The sequence below is a fragment of the Oryctolagus cuniculus genome, chromosome 16, assembly GCF_051225735.1.
Source record: "Oryctolagus cuniculus isolate XC-2025 breed Fujian yellow rabbit chromosome 16, ASM5122573v1, whole genome shotgun sequence".
Classification (NCBI taxonomy): domain Eukaryota; kingdom Metazoa; phylum Chordata; class Mammalia; order Lagomorpha; family Leporidae; genus Oryctolagus; species Oryctolagus cuniculus.
Window position 1 is genome coordinate 15,892,039 of NC_142882.1, and position 20,559 is coordinate 15,912,597.

General features: G+C 38.8%; 1 pseudogene; it reads left to right on the forward strand.

Annotated features, from left to right (window-relative positions):
* LOC127486825 (vomeronasal type-2 receptor 116-like) overlaps nucleotides 1-20,559 on the forward strand; it is a 36,198-nt pseudogene continuing 15,639 nt past the window's right edge.

Genomic DNA, 20,559 nt, shown 5'->3' on the forward strand with positions numbered 1-20,559 from the left:
ATGGAACCAGAAAGAGACATGATCCGGTTATCCTTTTTACTCAAGCCTGAGTATAACATGGTGGCATCTTGGTAAGTTCAAGGTGTGTGTATATGTGTTTTTTAAGTTTTATTTAAGGTACACATATTTCATTGCTTTCATATATACAGAATCAGGAATAATAATCCTTCCCTCCCTCCTCTGCCTTCACCCTTCTTCCTTTCCTATTCCTACTCCTAATTTTACAAATCTATTTTCAATTTACTTTTCCCTTATAAGATTAACCCTACAGTAAGCAAATAAGATGAGGGAAAAAACACTGTTCCTCAACAGTAATCCACAGGCTGTAAATAGCCATCAAATTTCAAAATGTCAATTTCAATCTTATCCACTATATTTTAGATATTCTCTAGCTGTTAAGTGTTGTTATGCCTGCATTTCAGTATATGTTCATGTCTGCGTGTGTTCAACACCTCTTGCGAGTTCTGATAATTCTTCTAAGAATGGCAGAAACACAGTTCCATGAAAGCTAAGGTCCTCTCCTTTCTTTAACATTTCACTACCTTTCATTTCCATTTGCTTTCTGACTCCTTCAGAGACATAGGAGAGGCATCACAATTTTTGTGCCTACTCCATTGGCCAGGTCTCTGTAATTAAGCCCTGGGGTTCTGTTCTTGGAGTCAGTGAGATGGTTGGGACCTCAGGTCCCCTATTGCTAGCACCTGTGAAGAAAGCACACAGGAGTCCTAAGACTATGTCCTGAGGTCAATGTTGGGAGGGCCTTAGTCTAGGTAGCCACTGCCGATAAGGACAATACTCATTTTGCTTGTGACTTGAAGCCATGAGGCAGACCCGGTACCCTCACAGATCAATAATTAAATCCTACTACACTGGAGGCATTTGAACCCTGATCCTGAACATCAGAAGCAAGGGAAATAATTTCCCATACATAGTTAATGGCTTCTTCTCAAAATATGATATTTTCTTCTCCAGAAACAATGCAGAAACTGTGTGAATTCTGAGCTTTGCATTAGTGGTGTGTCTGGTAACTCAGTCACTGCATTGGTGCTTAAGGAGGGGTTTAATAAAAGGCCTGTGTCTACACACCTTGTTGGTGCCAGCAGAGGAGTTTGCTTCTCAATTGCCCCAGAGATCCACATGCTCATGTGATAGGAGAGTTTTGCAGTGTGCAATTTGTTTAAATGATGTGAGTCTGTCCTTGTCAGTTCTTTCTCGTGTATAGCACCTACTACCTCCGCAGATAGTGTTGTGCTAGTGAGAAAGTGGGGGTGCTGATCTTTGGGTCAGAATCACGCCTTGTAATTACTTCTAACGTGTACTGTTAAATACTTCCGTTCTTGTTCACTGTTTCACTTTGAGTTTCCTTACCTCTTTGTATTTTCTTCATTGCTAGTCCCAATGTGAAATGGCACATGTGATGGAAAATGTTTCATGCTTGTGGATTCTCTGCTTAGGTGGCAGCTGATTTCTGTTTGCATTCTGCCAGTGGTGGGGCTCTGTGTAGGGATAGTGAGGACCTGCCTTGTTCATGAGTCCCAGAGGAGAGTTCTGTTTATGCCACAAGTTTAGAGGCCAAACTCTGTACTCTGCCTTATGTCCTCCAGCCCAAAACATGTCTGGCCACCCTCCCTGTGTGCTGAAGAGTGTCAACCATCATGTGCTTGTTGTGTCCTAGAATGTTCTAGGCCTCAACCAAGGTAAGCCCTGTTATAGGCAGACAGACTAAGTTTCTCCTCAATTACACTTCCATACCTAACAATATATCATGAATGTATTTCCCTATAACTGATGGATAGTGTTACTGTTTCCATGCCAACCAAGTTTTATTTTATGTTAATAATACACACCTGTTTACTCAATGTGCATATTTAGGAAATCACTAATTGTGTGTGATTTTGAGTAATATATAATGATCATATTTAGTTAATAAAGCTTGCATATTTTTTCTTACTCAGATAATTGGGCTAATTAATAGGACACGAGGTATGCCGTTTCATAAAACTTTCAGTGCTTATTGCCAAATACTTGCTTGTTAACTAGGAGACGTTCATCTCCCCTTCAAAATCTAAATACCTGCTTTCAGTGCATCCCCATCCCTCTGACCTTCCCTCCTGTGCTGGATAACACTAATCCATCCTTGGTCTCTGTGGAGCTGTCTATTCTGGACATTTTCTGTAAACTGATTCATGTCTTTGTGATCTTTTTGACTGGGTTTTTGGCTGCATATTATTTTCACATTTTATCCATGGAAGAGCTTATAGCAGTGCATAGTATACTGTTATCATCATAATATCTTAATATCTAAGTCTGCTTTTGAAATGAAGATCTTTCTGGTGGCTCATAGCAGGCAAGGAGTATTATTTGTTCCTCAATGTTCTGGGTATTATTTGTACCATTGGCATTTTCTATAATTTAAACAATCAGAAAAAAATTCCCAAGTGGAGCAACCATAAATATTCTTTTGCCTGCAGAAACTAGTTTCCAGATTCAATCTTACTTTATCATTGGTTTTTAAAAGTTGTCCTTTGTTTCTAAAATGTTTGATAAACATGCACTGTTATTCACTTTAGTTGAACCAAATGAATATTCTAAAACATGTATATATCATAAACTGACACTATACTATATTGCATTCGTTATTATGTGAAATGATTGCATCAAGATTTGTAAGTGGAATCAGAAGAAAATAATTCCTTTAAGAATAGTAATGCCTCCAATTTGAGTTTTTTTTTTAACTTTCATTTAATGAATATAAATTCCCAAAGTACGACTTATGAATTACAATGGCTTCCCCCCCATAACGTCCCTCCAACCCACAACCCTCCCCTTTCCCACTCCCTCTCCCCTTCCATTCACATCCAGATTCATTTTCGATTATTTTAATATACAGAAGATCAGCTTAGTATACATTAAGTAAAGATTTCAACAGTTTGCTCCCAAATAGAAACATAAAGTGAAAAATGATAGATGATTTTTTAAATGATGATGAAATCAGATCAGACCTATTGTCATGTTTAATCCCAGTGAGAGTCAAGTTGGGAATTTACAATCTTTTTTTTTTACAGAAGATCAGTTTAGTATGCATTAAGTAAAGATTTCAACAGTTTGCACCCCCATAGAAACACAAAGTGAAATATACTGTTTGAGTACTCGTTATAGCATTAAATCTCAATGAACAGCACACTTAGGACAGAGATCCTACATGAGGAGTAAGTGCACAGTGACTCCTGTTGTTGACTTTACAAATTGACACTCCTGTCTATGGCATCAGTAATCTCCCTATGCTCCAGTCATGAGTTGCCAAGGCTATGGAAGCCCTCTGAGTTCTCTGACTCTTATCTTGTTTAGACAAGGTCATAGTCAAAGTGGAGGTTCTCTCCTCCCTTCAGAGAAAGGTACCTCCTTCTTTGAAGACCTGTTCTTTCCACTGGGATCTCACTCACAGAGATCTTCTGCCAGAGTGTCTTGGCTTTCCATGCCTAAAATACTCTCATGGGCTTTTCAGCCAGATCCGAATGCCTTTAGGGCTGATTCTGAGGCCAGAGTGCTGTTTAGGACATCTGCCATTCTATGAGTCTGCTGAGTATCTCACTTCCCATGTTGGATCACTCTCCCCTTTATTTATTCTATCGGTTAGTGTTAGCAGGTACTAGACTTGTTTATGTGCTCCCTTTGACTCTTAGTCCTTTCATTATGATTAATTGTGAACTGAAATTGATCACTTGGACTAGTGAGATGGCATTGGTACATGCCACCTTGATGGGATTGAATTGGAATCCCCTGGTATGTTTCTAACTCTACCATTTGGAGCAAGTCAGCTTGAGCATATCCCAAATTATACATCTCTTCCCTCTCTTATTCCCACTCTTATGTTTAACAGGGTTCACATTTCAGTTAATTTTCAACACTTAAGAATAACTGTGTGATAATTACAGAATTAAACCAGTCATATTAAGTAGAACAGACCAAAAAAAAACTACTAAAAGGGATAATGTATTAAGTTGTTCATTAACAGTCAGGGCTATGCTGATCAAGTCACCATTTCTCATAGTGTCCATTTCACTTCAACAGCTTTCCTTTTTGGCGTTCAGTCAGTTGTCACCGATCACGGAGAACATATGGTATTTGTCCCTTTGGGACTGGCTTATTTCACTCAGCATGATGTGTTCCAGATTCCTCCATTTTGTTGCAAATGACTAGATTTTTTTGTTTCTTACAGCAGTATAGTATTCTAAAGAATACATATCCCATAATTTCTTTATTGAGTCTACTGTTGATGGGCATGTAGGTTGGTTCCAGGTCTTGGCTATTGTGAATTGTGCTGCGATAAACATTAGGGTGCAGACAGATATTTTGTTTGCCAATTTAAATTCCTTTGGATAAATTCCAAGGAGTGGGATGGCTGGGTTGAATGGTAGGGTTATATTCAGGTTTCTGAGGAATCTCCAGACTGACTTCCATAGTGGATTGACCAGTTTGCATTCCCACCAACAGTGGGTTAGTGTCCCTTTTTCCCCGCATCCTCGCCAGCATCTGTTGTTGGTAGATTTCTGTATGTGAGCCATTCTAACCGGGGTGAGGTGGAACCTCATTGTGGTTTTGATTTGCATTTCCCTGATTGCTAGTGATCTTGAACACTTTTTCATGTGCCTGTTGGCCATTTGGATTTCCTCTTTTGAAAAATGTCTATTGAGGTCCTTGGCCCATCTCTTAAGTGGGTTGTTTGTTTTGTTTTTGTGGAGTTTCTTGATCTCTTTGTAGATTCTAGTTATTAACCCTTTATCTGTTGCATAGTTTCCAAATATTTTTTCCCATTCTGTCGGTTGTCTCTTCACTCTCCTGTTTCTTTTGCCGTACAGAAACTTCTCAATTTGATGCAATCCCAATAGTTGATTTTGGTTTTGACTGCCTGTGCCTCCCGGGTCTTTTCCAGAAACTCTTTGCCTGTGCCAATATCTTGAAGGGTTTCTCCAATGTTCTCTAATAACTTGATGGTGTCAGGTCATAGATTTAGGTCTTTAATCCATGTTGAGTGGATTTTTGTGTAAGGTGTAAGGTAGGGGTCTTGCTTCTTGCTTCTGCACGTGGAAATCCAGTTTTCCCAGCACCATTTATTGAATAGACTGTACTTGCTCCAGGAATTGGTTTTAGATCCTTGATCAAACATAAGTTGGTTGTAGATGTTTGGGTTGATTTGGTGTTTCAATTCTGTTCCATTGGTCTATCCATCTGTTTCTGTACCAGTACGATGCTGTTTTGATTACAACTGCCCTGTAGTATGTCCTGAAATCTGGTATTGAGATGCCTCCGGTTTTGTTTTTGTTGTACAAGATTGCTTTAGCTATTCGAGGTCTCTTTTGCCTCCATATGAATTTCAGCATCATTTTTTCTAGATCTGAGAAGAATGTCTTTGGTATCCTGATTGGAATTGCATTGAATGTATAAATTCCTTTTGGGAGAATGGACATTTTGATGATGTTGATTCTTCCAATCCATGAGCATGGAAGATTTTTCCATTTTTTGGTATCCTCTTCTATTTCTTTCTTTAAGGTTTTGTAATTTTCATCGTAGAGATCTTTAACGTCCTTGGTTAAGTTCATTCCAAGGTATTTGATGGTTTTTGTAGCTATTGTGAATGGGATTGATCTTAGCAGTTCTTTCTCAGCCGTGGCATTGCCTGTATATACAAAGGCTGTTGATTTTTGTGCATTGATTTTATATCCTGCCACTTTGCCAAACTCCTCTATGAGTTCCAATAGTCTCTTAGTAGAGTTCTTTGGATCCTCTAAGTAAAGAATTATATCATCTACAAAGAGGGATAGTTTGACTTCTTGCTTCTCAATTTGTATTCCTTTAATTTCTTTTTCTTGTCTGATGGATCTGGCTAAAACTTCCAGAACTATGTTAAATGTCAGTGGTGAGAGTGGGCATCCCTGTCTGGTGCCAGATCTCAGTGGAAATGCTTCCAACTTTTCCCCATTAAATAGGATGCTGGCCGTGTTTTTTTTTATAAATTGCTTTGATTATAAAAAAAAAAAAGAAAAGAAAAAAAAGAAATTATCAATTCCTAACTTGACTCTCACTGGGATTAAACATGACAATAGGTCTGATCTGATTTCATCATCATTTAAAAAAATCATCTATTATTTTTCACTTTATGTTTCTGTGTGGGAGCAAACTGTTGAAATACTTACTTAAGGTATACTAAGCTGATCTTCTGTATATTAAGATAATTGAAAATGAATCTTGATGTGAATGAAAGGGGAGAGGGAGTGGGAAAGGGGAGGGTTGTGGGTGGGAGGGACGGTATGGGGGGGGAAGCCATTGTAACACATGAGTCGTACTTTGGAAATTTATATTCATTAAATAAAAGATTAAAAAAAAAGAAAAAAAATTGCTTTGATTATATTGAGGAATGTTCCTTCTATACCCAATTTGCTTAGAGTTTTCATCATGAAAGGGTGTTGAATTTTATCAAATGCTTTCTCTGCATCAATTGAGATAATCATATAGTTTTTCTTTTACAGTCTGTTAATGTGGTGAATCACATTGATTGATTTGCGAATATTGAACCATCCCTGCATACCAGGGATGAATCCCACTTGTTCTGGGTGGATGATTTTCCTGATGTGTTGTTGTATTCTATTGGCCAGAATTTTATTGAGGATTTTTGCTTCTATGTTCATCAGGGATATTGGTCTGTAATTTTCTTTCAGTGCTGCATCTTTCTCTGGCTTAGGGATTAAGGTGATGCTGGCTTCATAGAAAGAATTTGGGAGGATTCCCTCTTTTTCGATTGTTCTGAATAGTTTGAGAAGAATTGGAGTGAGTTCTTTAAATGTCTGGTAGAATTCAGCAGTGAATCCATCTTGTCCTGGGCTTTTCTTTGTTGGGAGGGCCTTTATTACTGTTTCAATTACTGTTTCAGTTATGGGTCTATTTAGGTTTTCGATGTCTTCATGGTTCAATTTTGGTAGATTGCATGTGTCCAGGAATCTATCCATTGCTGATAGATTTTCTTGTTTGCTGGCATACAGGTCCTTGTAGTAATTTCTGATGATTCCTTTTATTTCTGTGGTGTCTGTTGTTACGTTTCCTTTTTCATCTCTGATTTTATTGATTTGGGTCTTTTCTCTTCTTTTTTTAGTTAGTTGGGCAAATGGGGTGTCTATTTTGTTTATTTTTTTCAAAAAACCAGCCCCTCGCTTGGCTGATTTTTTGTAATGTTTTTTTGGATTCAATCCTGTTAATTTCTTCTCTGATTTTAATTATTTCTCTTCTCCTACTAGATTTGGGTTTGGTTTGCTGCAGTTTTTCTAGGTCCTTGAGATGCGCTGAAAGCTCATTTATTTGGTGCCTTTCCAATTTCTTGATATAGGCACCTATTGCTATAAATTTGCCTCTCAATACTGCTTTTGCTGTATCCCATAAGTTTTGATATGTTGTGTTGTTGTCCTCATTTACTTCCAGAAAGTTTTTGATTTCTCTTTTGATTTCTTGAATGACCCAGTGTTCATTCAGGAGCATGTTGTTCAGTCTCCATGTGTTTGCATACTTTCTGGGGTTTGCTGAGTTGCTAATTTCCAGCTTCATTCCGCAGTGGTCTGAGATGCTGCATGGTATGATTCTAATTCTTTTAAATTTGCTGAGACTTGCTTTATGGCCTAGTATGTGATCAATCCTAGAGAAGGTTCCATGCACTGCTGAGAAGAATGTGAAGTCTTTAGATGTAGGATTGAAAGTGCTGTAGATATCTGTTAGATCCATTTGGGCTATAGTGTCGATTAAATCTGCTGTTTCCTTGTTGATCTTCTGTCCGGATGATCTGTCTATTTCTGAGAGTGGAGTATTGAAGTCCCCCAGTACTATTGTATTGGAATCTAAATCTCCCTTTAAGTCCCTTAACATATCTTTTAAATAGACCGGTGCCCTGTAATTAGGTGCATATACATTTATAATAGTTACATCTTCCTATTGAATTGATCCCTTAATCATTATATAGTGTCCCTCTTTGTCTCTCTTAACAGTTTTTGTATTAAAGTTTATTTTGTCTGATATTAATATGGCTACACCTGCTTTTTTTTGGTTTCTGTTGGCATGGAATATCTTTTTCCAACCTTTCACTTTCAGTCTGCAAACATCTTTGTTAGAGAGATGTGTTTCTTGTAGGCAACAAATAGATGGGTTGTGTTCTTTGAGCCAATCAGCCAATTGGTGTCTTTTAACTGAAGAATTCAGACCATTAATGTTCAATGTGACTATTGATACGTAGTGACTTTGCCCTGCCATTTTCCTGTAGATATTTTCTAGTATATGCTTTGAGCTTCCCATGCTCTTTTACTGGTAGGTGTTCTTCCTTTCCCTTCTTTCATATTGATGGCCGTGTTTCTGTGTTTCTGAGTGTAGCACATCTTTAAGTATCTTTTGCAGGGCCGGACGAGTGGCCACAAAGTCTTTCAATTTCTGTTTGCTATGAAAGGTCTTTATTTCACCTTAATTCACAAATGAGAGCTTGGCAGCATATAATATTCTGGGCTGGCAATATTTCTCTCTTAGCACCTGTGCTATGTCTCGCCATTCCCTCCTAGCCTGTGGTGTTTCTGATGAGAAGTCTGCTGTGAGTCTAATTGGAGATCCTCTGAGAGTAATCTGACGTTTCTCTCTGGCACATTTTAGGATCTTTTCTTTATGTTTCACTGTCGTGAGTTTAATTACAACGTGTCATGTTGAGGATCTCATTTGGTCATGTTTATTGGGGTTCTGTGAGCTTCCTGTACTAGGATGTCTCTGTCCTTCTCCAAACCTGGAAAGTTCTCTGATAGTATCTCACTAAAAAGGCCTTCTAATCCTTTCTCTCTCTCCATGCCTTCAGGAACTCCTAGAACTCGAATGTTGTTTTTTTTTAATAGTATCCTGTAGATTCCCAACAATATTTTTTAAATTTCTAATTTCCTCTTCTTTTCTTTGGTTTGACTGTATGTTTTCCTGTGCTCTATCTTCTAAGTCTGATATTCTCTCTTCTGCCTCACCCATTCTGTTTTTAAGGCTTTCTAGTGTGTTTGTCATTTGATCTATTGAGCTCTTCATTTCATTTTGATTTCTCTTCACTATCACACTTTCCTGTTCTACTAGTTTCTGCGTTTCATTTTGATTCTTCCTTAAAATTTCATTTTCATGAGAGAGATTTTCAATCCTGTCCAATAAGGATTTCTGTAGTTCAAGGATTTGCTTTTGAAAACTTCTAAATGATCTTATCATAAATTTTTTGAAATCTGTATCTTGCATTTCTTCTATCTCACTGTCTTCATAATCTTGGCTTGGGGTGTTTTGTTTATTTGGAGGCATCATAGTGCCATCTTTGATCTTGTTCCCTCGATTTCTGTGTTTGTTGCATGGCATAGTTAATTCTTCTTTCATCACTGTGCATTTTTTTTAATTTTTTTTTATTTTATACTATGTCCATGTTAAGTGTACTGCCTGCTGTTGGAGGAGCCTTGGAGGCTTGAGATGGGTGTGGCCTGAGAGCTCTGCTTGGTTCTTCCGGGTTACGGGTGTGCAAAGGTGACACCCTCAGGTTATGCATGGTAAATCTCTATTTATTTATTTTTTATTTATTTATTTTATTTATTCAGGGGGTAAGTAATACCGCACGGCATGGCTGTGCAGAATTGATGGTATTTAGCTTCCAGTCTCTGGCTTCTACCCAAAGAGTCTGTGTAGGCTCCGTTTCTCCTCTGGACTCCCACTGGGTTGCCTAGGCTACTGAATTGTAGTGACTCAGTTCCTTAGCTCTCCCCTGTTGTTATGTAAATCCAGAGAGGGGGCCTGCTCTTTGTCTCTTGCAAACTCAAGCCTTGCAGCCTTTCAACCTTTGCAAGGTTGGCAGAGAGAGAAACCCCCCACCTTTTTTTTTTCCTTCTTTCTGGTAGTGAGTCTGCTGCACTTTCCGGCTCCCCTGTAGATTCTGACCCCCGTTTCCCCGCCAATGTCTCAGGTTATTGAGCTCACCTCCCCTTCCAGCGCCGATGTGTGGACTGGGAGCCCTGGACGTCCCAACTCTCCCCGCTGGCATCTGTGTGACATGCACTCCCCTTCCTGCACTGGTGTGCAGACCCTGCGGCTCCCGCAGCTCCCGCGGCTTGGCTTCCACACGGTGGGCGACCTTGTTCTCCCAGTAGGTCCTTCAATTCACAGCCACTCGATCCAGGAGAGTTTCCTCGTGCAAAATCTCGGGAGCACGTCCCCTTTCTTTCTATTTATTTATTTATTTATTTATTTATTTATTTATTTTGACAGGCAGAGTGGACAGTGATAGAGAGAGAGAGACAGAGAGAAAGGTCTTCCTTTGCCGTTGGTTCACCCTCCAATGTCTGCCGCGGCCAGCGTGCTGCAGCCGGCGCACCACGCTGATCCGATGGCAGGAGCCAGGAGCCAGGTGCTTTTCCTGGTCTCCCATGGGGTGCAGGGCCCAAGCACTTGGGCCATCCTCCACTGCAATCCCTGGCCACAGCAGAGGCCCTTTCTTCAGGACACCTTGTTAGAGCCTGGTTATTCCACCTGGTCCATCTTCCTGCTGATGTTCATCCTGAGAGATGATGATCCAAGTACTGACTCCCATGACTATCTGTGTAGATGCAAATACAGCTTTTGGGTGCTGGCTCTAGCCTAGCCTAGTCACAGCTGCTGCAGGCCCCTGGGCAGTGAGCCAGCAGGTGGGAAGGTCTTTCTGTCTCTGCCCAGTCTCAGAGCTGTTGACTCCGTACACAAATGGAAGCCATTTTTCTTCTTAAAATTCCTGTTCTATTCTCAGTCTTTTGTGCTTTCATATGAACTTTAAGACTGTTTTTCTTTTCTTTTTTTTTCTTTATTTGAAAGTCAGAGTTATACAGAAAGAGGAGAGGCAGAGAGAGAGAGAGAGAGAGAGAGAGAGAGAGGTCTTCCATCCGATGGTTCACTCCTCAGATGGCCACAATGGCAGGAGCTGTGCCGATCCAAAGCCAGGAGGCAGGAGCTTCCTCCAGGTCTCCCACATGGGTGCAGGAGCCCAAGGACCTGGGCCATCTTGCACTGCTTTCCCAGACCACAACAGAGAGCTGGATTGGGAGAGAAGCATTCAGGACTAGAACCGGCGCCCATATGGGATGCCAGAGCCTCAGTGCCAGCCCCTGTTTTTCTAAATCTATAAATAATGTCACTAGAATTCTTTCTCTTTGTTTCTTTTTTTTCTTCCTTTCTTTAATGTTCCTCTTTTACTTTTTTCAGTCACTAGAATTTTAATGGGGATTTCGATGAATCTTTAGATAGCATTTTAACACAGCTAATTGTTCTAATCCATGAACAAGAGACAACCTTCCATTTTTTTGTGTGTCTGTAATGATGCCTCTCATAAATGTTTAATAAATTTCACTATTATTTGCATTCTAGATAACTTTACCTTTTCAGGTTAATTTATTCCTAAATATTTAATTTTTGAAGCTACTGTGAGTGAGATTACTTTCTTTTTAAAATTATTATTTATTATTTTTATTTATTTTCATTTTCTTTGAAAGGCAGAGAAACAGAGACAGGAAAGTGATATCTTCCATCTACTGGTTTACTTCTCAAATGCCAGCAATAGCCGGGCTGGGCCAGGCCACAGAAGCAGCTCAGAATTCAATCCAGGACGGCAGAGACCCAAGTATTTGAGCTATCACTGCTGTGTCCCAGCGTGTGCATTAGCAGGTAGCTGGAATCAGAAGCAGACCATAGCTCAAACACTGGCACTCTGCTATAGGTTGCAGGAAGCCCAAGTAGTGTTTTTTTTTTTTTTTCCCTAAGTGAGAACCATTATTTTATTTTTTTCAAAGAAACTTTTTATTTATGGATTACAAACTTTATGCATTTTATAAATTTCAACTTTAGGAATGTAGTGATTCTGCCCACCATACACGCCCTCCCACCCATACTCCCACCCCTCCTCTTCTTCACTTTCCCATTCCCAGTTACATTCTCCACTAAGATCCATTTTCAATTAACTTTATACACAGAAGAGATTTATTTCTTGATTTCCATTTAGCAAGATAATTATTAGTATATTGAAATGCTGGTTTTTGTTGATTCTGTGCCTTGTGAATGTACTGAATTGATTTATCAATTCTAATAGATTATTGATGGAGTAGTTTTTTTTTTCCTCGTGATATCTGCTAACATGGACATCTGACTTTTTTCTTTCCAATTCTGATGTTCTTTATTTCTTTTTCATTCTGCTATTCTCTTGCTGCTGTTTCTGATACTGTATTGATTAAGAGTGCTGAAACTGAATGTCATTTTCTTCTTCCAGGTTTGAGGGAAAATGATTTCAGATTTTCCCCATTCAATATGATATTAGCTATTTTTTAAATGTAGAGCCATTGCAATTTTGATGTATGTTCTTCCTGTATCTAGTTTGTTAAAAAAAAAAAAAACTGTGAATGAATGTTGAATATTATCAGATATTTTTCTGCATCTATTTAAATGATCATTGAGATTTTTTTCATTCTGTTGATGTGATTTACAACAATATGTGATTTGTGAATGTTAAATCCAGTTGGCATTCTTGGGTTAAATCTCACTTGATCACAATTTATGGTATTTTGTTGTAGTGTTGGATTCAGCTTGCTAACATTTTGTTGGAAATTTTTGCACTTGTGTTTTTTAAGTATATTGATCAGTAGTGTTTTTTTTTTCTTCTGTTATATCTGTGTTTCATTTTGGTATCAGAGTGATGCCGGTAGAGTTCCATCCTTTTCAATATTTTGGAACAGTTGAGAAGAATCAGAGTTATTTCTTCTTTAACTGTCCTATAGAATTCAGTTTTGAAGACATTGAGCCCTGGGTTTTTCTTTGATAGGATTTTTCATTACTGCTTTATTGTTATTACTTGCTTAACAATCTTAGGTTTTATATATCTTCTTTTCAAAAAAAACATTTATTTATTCATTTGTTTGAAAGGCAGAGTTACAGAGAGGCAGAGAGAGACAGAGAGGTCTTCCATCTCTTGGCTCACTCCACAGATGGCCACAATGGCTGGAGCTGTGCCAATCTGAAGCCAGGGACCAGGAGCTTCTTCCAGGTCTTCTATTCCGGTGCAGGGGCCCAAGCACTTGGGCCATCTTCCACTGCTTTCCCAGGCCATAACAGAGAGCTTGATTGGAAGTGGAGCAGCCAGGACTCAATTCAGTGCTCATATGGGATGCTGGCACTGCAGGTGATGGCCTTACCCGCTACACCACAGTGCCAGCCCCCTATATATCTTCTTGATGTAATTTTGACAAGTTGTATGTACCGAGGATCCTCTCCATTTCCGTAAAGTTTTCTATTTTGCTTACATAGAGTGGTTTGTAATAGTTTCTCATGGTTCTCTGTGTTTCTGTGGTATCAGTTATGATGTTTCCCCTTTCATCCCTAATTTTATTTGAGCTTTTCCTCTTTTTCCTTTGTTGTCCTGAGTAAAGTTTTGTCTGTTTCGTTTATCTGTACATAGTACCAGTTTTTTGTTTTCTTGATCTTTTGCATTTTTTTAGTTTCAATTTTACTTATTTTTGTTCAGATTTTTCACCTCCTTCTAATTTGGAGTTTGGTTTGTTCTTGCTTTTTAAGTCCTTGAAAATACATTGTTATATTGTTTTATCTGAAATCTTTCTATATTTTAATGTATGCATTTATTTCTGAAATTTCTTAATTCTGCTTTTGGTAGAATAAATATATTTGACAAGCTGTGTTTTCATTTTATGCTTCAAGATATTTTTAAAAACTATAGTTCATTTTTTAGATTTAATAGTTTTTACCAGTTTGCCAAATTTATTTTATGTATATATATATATTACATATACACACATACTATATTTATTAAAGCCAGTATATTAATATGACATAATGTGGGACTCATTACAATGATCATAAACTGTAGAAATAAGGCTATATTATATAGATGGTGTAATTCAGAGAAGTCAATATTTATAATTTTATACTCCAAACAATATGACATACATACATTTTTTATACTCTGCATATCTTAACTTTCACATATGAGAGAAAATGTGTTATTTGTCTTTCTGTGTCTGGCTTAGTCGGCCTATGAAAGTGATACATGAATTCTAATGTTTATTGAAGCTCAATCCATAATAGTAACGAAGAGTAGATGAAGAAAGTGTTGTATATGTAAACTCTGAGAACCGATTGTCACCCAATGTGTGGTTTATCCTGGATAGTGTTTGGTGTGCTAATGAGGAGAATGTGTATTCTTGTGGTATTTAATTACAATGTTCTGTCAATGCCTGTGTTGTTCATTTGCTCCATGGTCTGCCTCTCTTAAATACCTTTGCGGAGTTTCTGGCTAAATGATGTGTCCATTGATGACAGTGAGATATTGAAGTGCATCACTATTATTGTATTACAATTATCCATTTATTTATAATAATATTTGCCTTACATATTTGGGTTTTTATTGTATATATGCATATATATGTATTGTTATGTCTTCTAGCTGAATGAATCCTGTTATTAATATATAATCTTCTTTATCTCTTTTTTAATTTCTGGATTGAAATCTGTTTTTACCTGATATGAGTACATGTACTCATGATCCTTTTTTCTTTCTATTTGTATCCATTATGTTTTTCAATCCTTTACTCTCAGTGAATGTGTATCTTTAAATGTGAAATGAGTTTCTAATGAGTAATGTAGGGTTGAGTATAGTTTCTTTTTTAAATATTTTATTTATTTATTTGGAAGGTAGAGTTACAGACAGAAAAAGAGACAGAGAGAAAGGTCTTCCTTCCATTGTTTCACTTCCTAAATGGCCATAACAGCCATAGCTGCATTGATCCAAAGCCACGAGCTTTTTCCTGTGGGTGTGGAGGCCCAAGGACTTGGGCCATCTTGTATGGCTTTCCCAGGCCATAGCAGAGAGGTGGGTTGGCAGAGGAGCAGCTGGGACTAGAACCGGCACCTGTAGGGGATGCCGGAACCGCAGGTGGAGGATTAACTTATTGCACCACAGTGCCAGCCCTGAGTATAGTTTCTTATCCATTCAGTTAGTCTGTATTTTTTGACTGGAGAATAAATCCGCTTACATTCAAAGTTAATATTGAAAGGTGAGAACTAACTGATGTGGTTTGGTTGATGTCTTACTTCCTGTTTTATAAAATCTCTGTTTGTGCCTCTCATTATTTAGCTTTGTGTTTTGGTAGCTTTCTGTCATGATAAGTTTGGATTTGCTCTTTCTCTTATGAATTTGCTATATTACTGAATTTTGCATTATAATGTGTTTTCATGATGATTATTATGATCCGTTAGTTCTAATACAGGACTCCCTTCAGAATTACTTGTGATGCTTATGTAGTGATGATGAGTTGTCTCAGTTTCACTTGTCTGGGAAAGATTTTATTTCTGATTCACTTTGAAGGGGTAGCTCACTGGATATAGTATTTTTGGGTGAAATTTTGTTTCCCCAGACCTTGAATATAGCATCCCATTCTCTTCTGGAGTTTTTGCTGAGAAGTTTGCTAATAACCTAAGTGAACCTTAATGCTTTTGTTTCACTCTTTTGGATCCTCTCATTATTACTAACTTTTTTTTTATAAATAAAATTTTATTGTGACACAATCATATACATTTGTTTATTTTCTCCTCAAAGAAACCTTTTATCTAAGGAATACAAACTTCATGCATTTCATAAGTACAACTTTAGGAATATAGTGATTCTTCTCACCATACCCGCCCTCCCATCCACTCTCCCACCCTTCCTCCTCCTCTATCTCCCATTCCCAGTCCCATTCTCCACTAAGATCTATTTTCAATTAACTTTATACACTGAAGATCAATGCTATACCAAGTAATGTTCAACAATTTGCATTAAAAAAACAAACAAAAAATAAAACAAAAAAATTGTTCCTCAACAATCAAGAAAAGGGCTATTCAAAGTCATTGCATCTTGAAGTTAATTTCACTTTTTTTTTAGAAACTTAATTAACTTTAAAGACGCACCCAATAATGATACATCTTTTGTGAGCACTTAAGATATAATTATAATATAACTCTTTGAGGACAGAGGTCCTGCGTGGGAAGTTAGTGTACAGTGATTCTTATTGTTATTTTAACATTTAACACTCTTAGGTGTGATGTCAGTGATCACCCTAGGCTCTTGACATAAGCTGCCTAAGCTACAGAAGCCTTTTGAATCCACAAACTCCATCAGTATTTAGACAAGGCCATAAGCAAAGTGGGAGTTTTCACCTCCCTTCAGAGAAAAGTACATCCCTGTTTGATGACCACTTCTTTCCACTGGGGTCTCAACCACTGAGGTCCTTCATGTAGGACATTTTTTTTAACTTTTATTTAATGAATATAAATTTCCAAAGTACGATTTATGGATTACAATGGCTTCCCCCCCATACCATCCCTCCCACCCACAAACCTCCCCTTTTCCACTCCCTCTCCCCCTCCATTCACATCAAGATTCATTTTAGATTATCTTACTATACAGAAGATCAGCTTAGTATACATTAAGTAAGGATTTCAACAGTTTGCTCCCACAAAGAAACATAAAGTGAAAAATGATAGATGATTTTTTTAAATGATGAATCATCTATTACTAACTTTTAAAAAAGATTTATTTAATTTTTTGAAAGACAGAGTTACATAGAGAGGTAGAGACAGAGAGAGAGGTCTTCCATCCACTGGTTCACTCTCCAGATCGCTGCAATGGCCAGAGCTGGGCCTATCTGAAGCCAGGAGCCAGGAGCTTCTTCTGGGTCTCCCACATGGGTGCAGGGGCCCAAGCACTTGGGCCATCTTCCACTTCTTTCCCAAGCCATTGCAGAGAGATGGATCAGAAGAGGAGCAGCTAAGACTAGAACCAGCACCTATTTGGAATTCCAGTGCATCAGGTCAGGGATTTAACCCACTGGGCCACAGCACCGGCCCCCTAATATTAGCTTTTGACAATTTGATTGCAACATTCCTTGTGGAACATCTTTGTTAGTTGAGTTTGTTCAAGGTTGAACTGCGGCCGGCGCACCGCACTGATCTGATGGCAGGAACCAGGTACTTATCCTGGTCTCCCATGGGGTGCAGGGCCCAAGTACTTGGGCCATCCTCCACTGCAGTCCCTGGTCACAGCTGAGAGCTGGCCTGGAAGAGGGGCAACTGGGACAGAATCTGGCACCCTGACCGGGACTAGAACCCGGTGTGCCGGTGCCGCAAGGGGGAGGATTAGCCTAGTGAGCCGCGGTGCCGGCTTCAAAGTAAATATAATTTAATGAGGCTTCTTTTACAAGATTTGATACATCAGAGCAGAAAATTGCAGAAATGGAACATGAAAAATTAATTCAGGTGAATGCGTTTAGAGGGGATAATATTTAAACAATTGGCAAATCAGTTGCCATTTAAACTCTTTCAGAACTAACAGAAAACAAAAATTGCATCTTGATTTCTGTCTCTGAGTAAGACTCAGATTCCATATTGAGGTACATCAAGGCTTGTCTAAAAAGTTCATGAAGAGAAGTGTGTGCATAGGCAGTTTGCTTCTTTCCCACATCTGCACTGAAGAACTCATTCCTTTCCATGAATCTGACCCTCTTCATAGGTGGTTGTGGAAGAACTACCAACATGCCCTGGCCTTTCACTTTGCCATCCAAGAGATCAATAAGAATCCCTACTTATTACCAAACATGTCCCTGGGTTACCAATTCTACAATGGTTTTCCCAGTGATCAGCTCACCTTGTGGAGCACTCTGCACTGGCTCTCAGGACAGGGTATATTTGTCCCTAACTACAACTGCAAAAAACAAGACAAATCAGTCGCCATCATTGCAGGAACCACAGCAACATTTTCTGCTGAAATTGGAACCCTTTTGGAGCTCTACAAAACCCCACAGGTATGTGTGTTCTGAATTTCAGAGAAGAATGTTTAAGTTTTTCCTAACACCATTCTCTCATCTGTGTTGAAAAGGCAATGTAGAAACCAAGAATAAGAGAGGGAAGAGATGTGCAATTCAGGACATGCTCAAGCTGACTTACCTCAAATGGTAGAATTAGAAACAGAGAGGGAAGAGATGTGCAATTCGGGACTTACCTCAAACGGTAGAGTTAGAAACATACCAGGGGATTCCAATTCAATCCCATCAAGGTGGCATGTACCAATGCCATCTCACTAGTCCCAGTGATCAATTTCTGTTCACAATTGATCATAATGATAGGACTAAGAACCAAAGGGATCACATAAACAAGAATAGTGTCTGCAAATACTAGCTGATAGAATAAAAAAGGGAGAGAATGATCCAACATGGGAAGTGAGATACACAGCAGACCCACAGAATGGCAGATGTCCTAAACAGCACTCTGGCCTCAGAATCAGCCCTTAAGGCATGCGGATCCAGCTGAAAAGCCCATGAGAGTATTTCAGGAATGGAAAGCCAAGACACTCTGGGGGAAAAAAAAAACTTAAATGAAAGATCTCTGCAAGTGAGATCCCAGTGGAAAGAACAGGTCATCAAAGAAGGAGGTACTTTTCTCTGAAGGGAGGAGAGAACTTCCACTTTGACCATGGCCTTGTCTAAATGTGATCAGAGTCGGTGAACTCAGGGGGCTTCCATAGCCTTGGCAGCTCATGACAAGAGGCTAGGATGATTACTGATGCCATAAACAAGAGTGTCAATTTGTTAAGTCAACAACAGGAGTCACTGTGCACTTACTCCTCATGTAGGATCTCTGTCCTTAGTGTGCTGTACATTGAGATTTAATGCTATAATGAGTACTCAAACAGTATTTTTCACTTTATGTTTCTGTGTGGGAACAAACTGTTGAAATCTTTACTTAATGTATGCTAAAGTGATCTTCTGTATATAAAGAGAATTGAAAATGAATCTTGATGTGAATGGAAGGGGAGAGGGAGTGGGAAAGGGGAAGGTTGTGGGTGCGAGGGAAGTTATGGGGGGGGAAGCCATTGTAATCCATAAGCTGTACTTTGGAAATTTATATTCATTAAATATGAGTAAAAAAAATTTGCAAACTATGCAACAGATAAATGGTTGATAACCAGAATCTACAAAGAAATCGCGCAACTCCGCAACATCAAAACAAACAACCCACTTAAGAGATGGGCCAAGGACCTCAACAGACATTTTTCAAAAGAGGAAATCCAAATGGCTAACAGACACATGAAAAAATGTTCAAGATCACTAGCAATCAGGGAAATGCAAATCAAAACCACAATGAGGTTCCACCTCACCCTGGATAGAATGGCTCACATTCATAAATCTGCCAACAATAGATGCTGGCGAGGATGTGGGGAAAAAGGGACACTAACCCACTGTTGGTGGGAATGCAAACTGGTCAAGCCACTATGCAAGTCAGTCTGGAGATTCCTCAGAAATCTGAATATTACCCTACCATTCAACCCAGCCATCACACTCCTTGGAATTTATCCAAAGGAAATTAAATTGGCAAACAAAAAAGCTGTCTGCACATTAATGTTTATTGCAGCTCAATTCACAATAGCTATGTTTCTGTGTGGGAGCAAACTGTTGAAATCTTTACTTAATGTATGCTAAACTGATTTTCTGTATATAAAGAGAATCGAAAATGAATCTTGATGTGAATGAAAGGGGAGAGGGAGTGGGAAAGGGGAGGGTTGCGGGTGGGAGGGACGTTATGGGGGGAAGCCATTGTAATCCATAAGCTGTACTTTGGAAATTTATATTCATTAAATAAAATTAAAAAAAAGAAATCCAATACTAAAAAAAAAAAAACAAGAATATATATCCCACCATGATTTTAAGTGGGAAAACCCTGTCCTGTGAAATTATTAACAGAAGGAAGGAGGTAGGAAGAAAGGGAAGGGGCAGTGAATGCTGAGGGTCTCCACTCAGATTCCTACCTAGGGCCAATATATCCATCCCTACCATTGGATTTATTGACTTCATTGTATTCACAGCTCAGTATCTCAAAGGTAATTTCCACAGCACCAAGAAGTGTACTGTCCAAGGTGGCATCCACAGGTGATAATGTAGATGTGGGGATTTAAAAACCTGGACATTTGCTTTTCCTTTGGGACATCACAGAGGACCATGCCTTCCCTAAGTTTGCTAAGAGTGTTCGAGGCTCAGTTCCAGTGAAATGGGTGTTCCTGGACTCCATCATCCAAACCTCCCTCACTCACCTGCACTGAAAGATTCCTTCAGAAGAATCTCACTGAGTGTTCTATTTACAATTCCTGACATCACAGATTGTTTTTCCTAACATTTTGGTTTGAGAGGCAGAAAGAGACATAACAGAGGTCTTCCATTCATTGGTACACTCACTAATATGCTGGGAGTCTGGCAATTGTAGGCCCTGGGTATAGGAATTCTGTTCAGGTCTTCCATGAGGGTTAACTATTTCAATTAATCAAGACATTACAGCTGCCTCCCAGGATCTGCATTAGCAAATCAGTGATTTATAAGACCCAGTACACACCATCAGCAATATAGGCCCATTACTGCCAAAAAAAAAAAAAAAGACTTCAGTCGCATAAGAGGATTCTAAGCTGGAAAAATTATT